Below are 7,482 nucleotides of genomic sequence, written 5' to 3'. Positions count from 1 at the left end.
GCACCACGCCCCAGGGCACTCTCACGGCGCCCGCTTGGCCCGAGTCGGAGACGTACGGGTGGGCCGGCATTGTCCGCGAGTGGGTGAGCGCACCTATCGTCTACATGGAATCGCCGCTGGAAGAGGAAACAACCTACCTGGAGCGATGGAGGCGACATTGGGTCGCGGAGGAGCGGGCCGACATCGAGCACTAGATGCAAGCCGAGCACAAGGAGGAGGAGTGTCACGCCCGCGTCCATTGGGCACAAGAGGAGGAGAAGGAGTGCCGCGAGCAGGAGGAGGAGCGTGCTCGCTGCGCAACAATGACGTCATGGGCTGCTGCACTAGCGGCGTGGGAGAACACTGAAAGATCGTGGATGTCGCCTAGAGGGGGGGGGGTTAATAGGCGCTTTAAAATAATTACGGTTGAGGATTTTGCAAATGCGGAATAAACCTAGCGGTTAATTTGTCAAGCACAAAACCTACAACAACTAGGCTCACCTATGTGCACCAACGACTTATGCTAAGCAAGAAAAACTACTTAGGTGATAGCAAGATATATGACAAGAAACAATATGGCTATCACAAAGTAAACTGCATAAGTAAAGAGCTCGGGTAAGAGATAATCGAGGCACGCGGAGACAACGATGTATCCCGAAGTTCACACTCTTGCGGATGCTAATCTCCGTTTGGAGCGGTGTGGAGGCACAATACTCCCCAAGAAGCCACTAGGGCCACCGTAATCTCCTCACGCCCTCGCACAATGCAAGATGCCGTGATTCCACTAAGGGACCCTTGAGGGCGGTCACCGAACCCGTACAAATGGCGACCCTTGGGGGCGGTCACCGAACCCGTACACTTTGGCAACCCTTGGGGGCGGTCACCAGAACCCGTCAAATTACTCGGGGCGATCTCCACAACCTAATTGGAGACCCCGACGCTTGCCCGGAGCTTTACACCACAATGATTGAGCTCTAAACACCACCAACCGTCTAGGGCGCCCAAGCACCCAAGAGGAACAAGCTCAAGGGCACCAAGCACCCAAGAGTAATAAGCTTCTCAACTTGTAACTTCCACGTATCACGTGGAGAACTCAAACCGATGCACCAAATGCAATGGCAAGGGCACACAGAGTGCCCAAGTCCTTCTCTCCCAAATCCCACCGAAGCAACTAATGCTAGGGAGGAAAATGAGAGGAAGAACGAAAGAAGAACACGAAGAACTCCAAGATCTAGATCCAAGGGGTTCCCCTCACTTAGAGGAGAAAGTGATTGGTGGAAACGTGGATCTAGATCTCCTCTTTCTTTTCCCTCAAAAACTAGCAAGAATCCATGGAGGGATTGAGAGTTAGCAAGCTCAAAGAAGGTCAACAATGGGGGAAGAACACGAGCTCAAAGGATAAGGTTCAATGGGGAAGAAGACCCCCTTTTATAGGTGGGGGAAAATCCAACCGTTATGCTCACAACCCGCACAGAGCGGTACTACCGCTCGTCCTCACGGTACTACCACTAGGGATCGCGGTACTACTGCTTGCGGTACAAAAAATATACTTCCGTACCTACCTCTATAGGACTTGGGACGAGTTTTTTGGTCTGGAGCGGTACTACCGCTCTAGGAGCCGCGGTAGTACCGCTCTAGAGCGGTAGTAAAAAATTACATCCGCTCCAATTCGCGGTAGTACCGCTGCAGCCTTTTCAGAACACCAAAACTACCACAACTTTTGCAAACGGACTCCGAATTCGATAAAACCAAGTTTGTTGGAAAGCTAGCGACAAGGGCTAACACAATCTTGAAAGAAATACCAATGATAAGGAAATGAGAAAAGGCCCAAAAGAAAATGGTGAGAACCCTTCCTCGGAGAAGACCGGTAAAACCTCCAACACCGAAAACATCATAGAAGACGCATGCAAACTCCGTTTTCGATGAACTCAAGCTTGTCATCAAGATGACCATAAGCTCTAAGACTAACAAAGAGAATCAAACAAGAACCAAGAAACATGATGCAAGGATGCAATGGTTTGAGCTCTCTACGAACGATACGATCAAGCAACTCATCGAGAGCCCCCTTGATAGTACGGCAATCGATCCTATAACCCGGTCTCCCACAACTACCATGAGACCGGTAAAATAGAAAACCTATCAAGGGCAAACCTTTGCCTTGCACATGGTCCAGTTGAGCTAGATGATGACGATCTTCACTCCCTCAAGTTGGACCACCTTTCTTGATTGCGTTGGCTCGATGAAGACTAGATGATTGCTCCCCCATAGTCCACTATGGGTGAGCCACTCTTCGGCTCATCTTCACAAGTCCATTGACACCACAAATTGATGGCAAGATTCAAGCACTTGATCTCTTCATGATGCTCCACTTGAACTTGCACACGGCAATCTTGATGACGATCACCACTTGATGTCATCCTTTCCATGGGTTGTATGATATCTTCCTCTTGATGCAAGCCCATGGATACGTACCTAACCCCACATAGAACTCTCACATAGACCATGGGTTAGTACACAAAGTGCAATGGACAATGCTTACCATACCATGGGATCACTTGATCCCTCTCGGTACATCTTCTACGCTTTGTGAGTTAATCAACTTGATTCACTATTGACTTAGTCTTGATCAACCTTGAATCTTTGCAACTCTCTTCATTTGGATGATGTATTGAAGGTAAACATGAATGATCACACAACCTTCTTCTTCAAGACATGCTTGCAATAAGCTCAACACCCGCATGACCAATCTTTGGATAATTCCTTAATAGCACCTTGGTCAACTCATAAACTCCTTGAAACCAACACATGGACTTCAAGAAAAGCCTATGGACAAATCCTTCAAATATAACTCAAGACAACCATTAGTCCATAGAGATTGTCATCAATTACCAAAACCAAACATGGGGGCACCGCATGTTCTTTCAATCTCCCCCATTTTGGTAATTGATGACAATCACTTTCAAGAGAGTTTATACAAGGAATTATGCATCACCATGCAATGCAACAACCAATGATGCATGAGAATGAGATGCAAATGCTTAGGAACCAAAACCAAAGCAAGGAGAAAACTCAGAAGACTTCTCCACAAAACTCTCTGAAACTCCTCCCCCATTGGCATCGATTGCCAAAATGGGTGAAAAGCTAAGAAGGCCAAAATAAAAGGTGTTCCTCCATAAATTGTGTATTTCTCAACAAGAGAGTGGAATGCAATACACATATCCAACTGCCAATACTTGGAGAAAGACAAACTATATTGAGGCCCAAAGATTGCAACAAAAAGATATGACACAAAGACATAACAAAGAGAGACACAAGCAATCAGAAGATACCAACTGAAGCAAGCAATCAACGGATATCAATTGAACCAACTAGACTAATGATCCTACATGCCACAAGAATAAAGATATTATGATAAGCGCAAAGGAGTGTTCTAAAGAAACTAGAGAAGATCCCCATGATTTGTGCACACATAAGAATTTTTGTATTTGAATACAAAGTGCACAAAATAGGATCATAGCTCCCCCAGAATCAATAGAAACTCACATCCAGTGCAAGTGAGCATATGGGAAACAAAGCCTAGCACTTGCAACAAGCACATGGTTGAGCAACATGTAAAAGAGGCAACTTAAGAATAGGCTCAACCAAAATGATGTGTGTGAGTCATGGCGAAGCACTTGAGAAGACTAAAATTAGGATGAGCATTAAGCATCAACATAGTCTTGAAAGAATGAGGCACACGGTGCAAGGCCTATCATTCCCACACACAACTAGCAAATGGGTTCACAAGCTTACTAATAAGCATATAAAGAACTTATGCTTGTGACGACCTATGGTGAAGATAGAAGATGAAAGCCTCATCAAGACGAGGGATGCCAATTAACATGGCAAAAGCCTCGTAAAGATAAGCATGAGGAAAATAATCTTCACCACACAAGAGTGCATCAAGATGCAACGATAGAGGACACACACTCAAGGCAAAAGCTTTCACGGAGCCACCAAAGAAATAACATAAGAAAGACAAGGTGGACGTGAAAGAAAGGATATCAACTAGAGATGTAATTTCTCTCAAGTGTATAAGGTTCTATGTAGACGAAATTATGATGATATATATATCTACAAAGAAGGATGTACACCCGAAATAGTTACAACACGAAGGAACAAGATATCCACAAGGAAGTCATAAATATACCAATAAGATATTTGCTTGAAAGCATAGCACTTGGCTAGATATGGTCTTATTGTATATAAATGAATTCCAATCACACATCCATCAAAGACATCACAACTAGCAACAAGAGATCATCGTTGGGATGCTCTGAGAAAGGAAACAAGTATCACAAGATATGAAATGAATATCATGCCAAGATGCAACCTACACAAGGTTGAAAGCAAGAGAGGAAAGCATGGATAGATACTTGTTACCGAGATATCATTGGAAGGATGTAGTAGATACCAATTGAAGGTAGATAGTAGTTCATTGATCATCCTAGCTTGACTCCAATATGCACATGGTGACAACACCTTCCTTGTGAGTGAGCCGAGCATCCAATGTATCTCCAAATGTTCCTAGAAGAACAACACAAACTAAACGGTACCCAGACTCATTGGGACCACATAATTAGAAACACCAATACATAGGAACAACTACACATAAATATGTGCATATAGATATGAAAATAAATATCATGCACATCTCATCCAATTTGAGACTTGGTGGAGTTTCCCCTATATATTGGGTCAAAGAAAGAAAGCATGCCAAATAAAATACATGAAGTAAACATGCATGCTCAAAACTTTCAAGAACCGAAACGAAAAGACAAAGAAATGCCAAGCGAAAAGGATACCAAATGGAGAAATCATCACTCGGAAGATATCATTAAAGATACATCAAGGAATGAGATATCCATCGATACACACTAAAATAAAGATGTCAAACTCCCAATGAGAGGATGGTTCCAAACAAACCAAGCTCTCAACAAAGTTTCATGATGGCACAAGGTACCAAAAGAAAACGGCTTTCCTTCCACCAACACACACTTGATAAGGATCACAAGAAGAGTGTTCTAAAGAAAATAGGATAGCTCCCCCATGATTTGTGCACTATAGAGAATTTGCTTTGAATACCAAATGCACAAGGTGGGATCACCACTATCACTATATCTAGAAAACACTAGACAAGAACAAGAAATTAACAAGATCCACAAGTGGTATGGAAGACAACGGGAGTTGACACAAACCTTGGCTAGAGAAAAGGCAAATAAAAACAAAAGCCAATGTAAAGATGATCAATTAAATTCTACCACACATAAATGACTACCAATTGTCAAAAGACAAGAAGTAGATGGAAAGAATTCCCGGTGGTAGATAGTAAGGATATCCAACATCATCTTCACACCACACACAAGCAAATTGCAACTTGTAGAGCTAACATGCCACCTAGGAACAAGATAATCTACAATATCAACACTAGGTGACAACATCTCAAATGTACACATTTTCTAGGCTAGTAATATACATAGCATATTACTGCCCCATAATGTGATACCAATGAAGAAAACTTAACAAGAGGCAATAAGAGGATCCAACACGAGATAATCACTGGAATTTTTAGAATTTGAATTTCTCGTGAGAGATATACCACCTAGCGACTAGATAATCTTGAAATATCAATACTAGATGGTATTACTCATGTGCACACATTTATAGGATTGTGAGGTGCACAAAGCACACCACTCCCCCATAATAGATATTCCATTAATCTCTCACAAGAGCCAACTGAGAAATAAACAAGATGCACTAAGGCTCAACAAACGACACACAAGTACATGATGTGCAAACTAACATACACAAAGGCAATTTGGAGACACATCATATACAAACACATGCAAGGAACCAAACCAAAACATGCAAAGGGGCAAGTAACTTTCAATGTAAACAATTTAAGTACAAGTTACCGCACGGAGGCACATTGGATATAAGTTATAAACTTGACGATTCAATAGACTTGGCTTGAGACAATATGAGTGATGAAGTCCCCTTAATTCTTCATAATGTAGCCAAGTCTCCAATGCCCTCCAACAACACCTATTGACCAAGTTTGAGCTTGTTGGTCCCCAACCAAGTTGGGTCCTAAGAGGTTAGTCACAATAGGCTTGGCTACCCAAATGGTTCTTTGCTTCAAACCACTTTGAGTACCAACAAACTTGGCAAACACATTGCCAACCTTATCCTTCCCAAGAGAATAGACATCATCAATAACAATTGGGTTGGATAAGTTACCACTAGTGCATGAAGAAGCAAGGTGACCTTTCTCACGACATAGATAGCAACGTCTACTCTTCACTTTTTTCTCACTTGATTTCTCAACTTGAGAAGCATTAGCTTGAGTCTTCTTGGGAAGAGGCCTTTCTTCAACTTGAGGTTGAGCATGAGAATGCACTTGTAGCCGCTTCCCTTGTTGCTTGACACTAATGGCCTTATTCTTAAATGGGCAAGATCTAACATGATGCCCTTCAATTTTGCACTTGAAGCAAATAATCTTTGCCGAATTCTTGACTTGTTTTTGGCCCTTCTTCTTGTTGATCTTGGACTTCTTCTTCTTGTTGGAGTTGAATCCAAGTCCACCTTTGTCATTGGGGGATTTTTGCACACTCAAGATATTGTTGAGTGTGAATTTTCCTTGATGACTCTTTTCCAAGTCTTTCTTCAAAGAAGTGACTTGGGCCATGAGCTCTTTGATTTCCTCTACATGGTTAGTCTCAACACAAGTAAGCTTCATCGTTAGAGCAACAAGGCAAGGAAAGCAATTCATCACAAGATGTACCAACATTGTGAATAGATGAATTACAAGGACTAGCACATGGCAATATACTATTTTGATTAGAAGTAGTGCTAGTATCCACATGAGGCTCACTAGATGTTACCTTAGCAATCATGGACTCATGAGCTATCTTTAGCACACTATGGGATACTAGAAGATCATCATGAGAGCTTGAGAGCTTTTCATGACTTTCTTCCAATTTCCCATAATTGCTAGATAGCACCTCAAGTTGAGCCCGTAGCTCAACATTCTCCTTCAAAATGGATGCTTCACAAGTAATAGAGTTAGTAGCACAAGCATCATCATTTACAACAATAGGAGAGGACAACTTGGCAAGCTCTTTTAAATAAGAAGCTTCAAGTTGGGCATGAGACTCGGTGAGTTTGATGAGCTCACCCTTGATGACCCTTGAGCCATTTTCGAGGTGCTCAAAATCCTCAAGGAGTCTAGCATGAGAAACCTCAAGTTTAGCATTTTTAGTTTTGAAATCATTGGCCACCTCAAGAGCTCTATCATGAGATTCCCTCACTCTAGATAATTCTAGAGCAAAAGTCTCCTCAAGAGATTCGGAGGTGGTTTGTTCATGTCAAGAGCTTGAGATAGCTCCGCGATCTCATTTGCGTAATCACGCCCATGAGCTTCCATTTTCTCAATGGTGGCCTCATGCTCCTCTAGATGAGATT

Source organism: Triticum aestivum, chromosome 2B, assembly GCF_018294505.1.
Source record: "Triticum aestivum cultivar Chinese Spring chromosome 2B, IWGSC CS RefSeq v2.1, whole genome shotgun sequence".
NCBI classification, from domain to species: domain Eukaryota; kingdom Viridiplantae; phylum Streptophyta; class Magnoliopsida; order Poales; family Poaceae; genus Triticum; species Triticum aestivum.
This window is presented reverse-complemented; position numbering follows the sequence as displayed.